The 2,500-nt window shown below is 53.6% G+C and overlaps 1 pseudogene; it reads left to right on the top strand.

Annotated features, from left to right (window-relative positions):
• LOC124570330 overlaps nucleotides 1-2,500 on the top strand; it is a 7,108-nt pseudogene that overhangs the window by 1,711 nt on the left and 2,897 nt on the right.

The raw sequence follows: 2,500 nt of genomic DNA, 5'->3' as shown, positions 1-2,500 counted from the left end.
GCCGGCCGCGAAGCCCTGACGAGTAGGAGGGTCGCGGCGGTGGGCGCAGAAGGGTCTGGGCGTGAGCCTGCCTGGAGCCGCCGTCGGTGCAGATCTTGGTGGTAGTAGCAAATACTCCAGCGAGGCCCTGGAGGGCTGACGCGGAGAAGGGTTTCGTGTGAACAGCCGTTGCACACGAGTCAGTCGATCCTAAGCCCTAGGAGAAATCCGATGTTGATGGGGGCCGTCATAGCATGATGCACTTTGTGCTGGCCCCCGTTGGGCGAAAGGGAATCCGGTTCCTATTCCGGAACCCGGCAGCGGAACCGATACAAGTCGGGCCCCTCTTTTAGAGATGCTCGTCGGGGTAACCCAAAAGGACCCGGAGACGCCGTCGGGAGATCGGGGAAGAGTTTTCTTTTCTGCATGAGCGTTCGAGTTCCCTGGAATCCTCTAGCAGGGAGATAGGGTTTGGAACGCGAAGAGCACCGCAGTTGCGGCGGTGTCCCGATCTTCCCCTCGGACCTTGAAAATCCGGGAGAGGGCCACGTGGAGGTGTCGCGCCGGTTCGTACCCATATCCGCAGCAGGTCTCCAAGGTGAAGAGCCTCTAGTCGATAGAATAATGTAGGTAAGGGAAGTCGGCAAATTGGATCCGTAACTTCGGGATAAGGATTGGCTCTGAGGATCGGGGCGTGTCGGGCTTGGTCGGGAAGTGGGTCAGCGCTAACGTGCCGGGCCTGGGCGAGGTGAGTGCCGTAGGGGTGCCGGTAAGTGCGGGCGTTTAGCGCGGGCGTGGTCTGCTCTCGCCGTTGGTTGGCCTCGTGCTGGCCGGCGGTGCAGGATGCGCGCGCCTGCGCGGCGTTCGCGCCCCGGTGCTTCAACCTGCGTGCAGGATCCGAGCTCGGTCCCGTGCCTTGGCCTCCCACGGATCTTCCTTGCTGCGAGGCCGCGTCCGCCTTAGCGTGCTCCTCCGGGGGCGCGCGGGTGCGCGGATTCTCTTCGGCCGCCATTCAACGATCAACTCAGAACTGGCACGGACTGGGGGAATCCGACTGTCTAATTAAAACAAAGCATTGCGATGGCCCTAGCGGGTGTTGACGCAATGTGATTTCTGCCCAGTGCTCTGAATGTCAACGTGAAGAAATTCAAGCAAGCGCGGGTAAACGGCGGGAGTAACTATGACTCTCTTAAGTCTCTCCTGGAGACTGTGAAAGGCAGGATGGAGGACGCTGTTGGTGCGGTCCCCGATGAGGTTGCGAAATCTGCGAGTCGTGCCACTCCACAAGAACAAAGCCGTTGGATTAGCAACGAACATATTATTTCCCATCTGGAGGAAATTAAAGAAAGTTGCTCACCACCCTATAAAAGGCTGGTTGAAGTAGTTCTTGACACTTCATCACCTTGGTCCGCCATTGATGAACAGGTCACTGGAATCATCCAACAACTGAATGATAGACCACTACATAGATCTAGAAGAAGGAAAAGACAGCCGAAGGTCGTGAAGCCACATAAGGGTGGCAGGAATGAACAGCGAAGAGTGCGGCAGCAGGAAAGATCTCGTAGATTCCGAGATGCCCAGTATCGGTGGTTAAATAACAGAGCAAGCTTGGTAAGAGGAATTCTCAATGGTGAGGAGGAGAATGGTACAACCACAAGACCAGATAGGAGCCTGCTCGTGGACTATTTCAAGGGCTACTACGCAAGAGAGGAACATGGCCCCGAGATCGTGTTACCGCCTAGGAATCCCGATTCCATCAAAGACACGAGTATGCCTTTCTCGCTGAATGAAACTAGGAATTGGACGCATAAATTGAAGCGAACAGCCGCTGGTCCTGATGGCGTGACTCATGAACATCTGAGAAATATTCCGAACGCGGATCTGAATGTCCTGCTTAATGTGGTGTTTGGGTTAAAACAACTACCATCTGTATTTACAGTGAGCAAGACCTGCCTTCTACCTAAGAAAGGCGACCTGCGCTCTCCGTCTAACTGGAGACCAATAACTATCTCATCAATGGTAGTACGCCTGGTAAATAAGATCTTGGCGTTCAGGTTGGCTCAGGTCATTTCTATACATCCTGCCCAGCGGGGCTTCAGGTCCGTTGATGGAATCATGGCGAACGCACTTTCCTTAGATGTAATTATCAAGGAGCATAGGGCTAGAGGAAAGCCAATTTTTGTGGTGGCCCTTGATTTAACGAAAGCCTTCGATCGGGTATCTTGGAGTGCCATACATCAGGCACTGTGGTCTCATGGAGTGGATGACTTGACTCTCGAGTATATATTGTCATCTTACAAAGGTCAAACGACCAATCTCCAACTTGGTAAAGACACCTTTGGAGAAGTTGAGTTTCATAGGGGAGTTAAACAAGGTGATCCACTCAGTCCTGTCATCTTCAACATGGTAATGGACAGGCTCATGGAAGCAGTCAACCAGTCCTATGGGGTTGAAGTCAATGGAGAGAAATTTGCTATTCTCGGCTTTGCAGATGACATTGTTCTCCTCTCGTCGACCAGAG

The sequence above is a fragment of the Schistocerca americana genome, unplaced genomic scaffold, assembly GCF_021461395.2.
Source record: "Schistocerca americana isolate TAMUIC-IGC-003095 unplaced genomic scaffold, iqSchAmer2.1 HiC_scaffold_1620, whole genome shotgun sequence".
In the NCBI taxonomy this organism is placed as follows: domain Eukaryota; kingdom Metazoa; phylum Arthropoda; class Insecta; order Orthoptera; family Acrididae; genus Schistocerca; species Schistocerca americana.
This window is presented reverse-complemented; position numbering and strand designations above follow the sequence as displayed.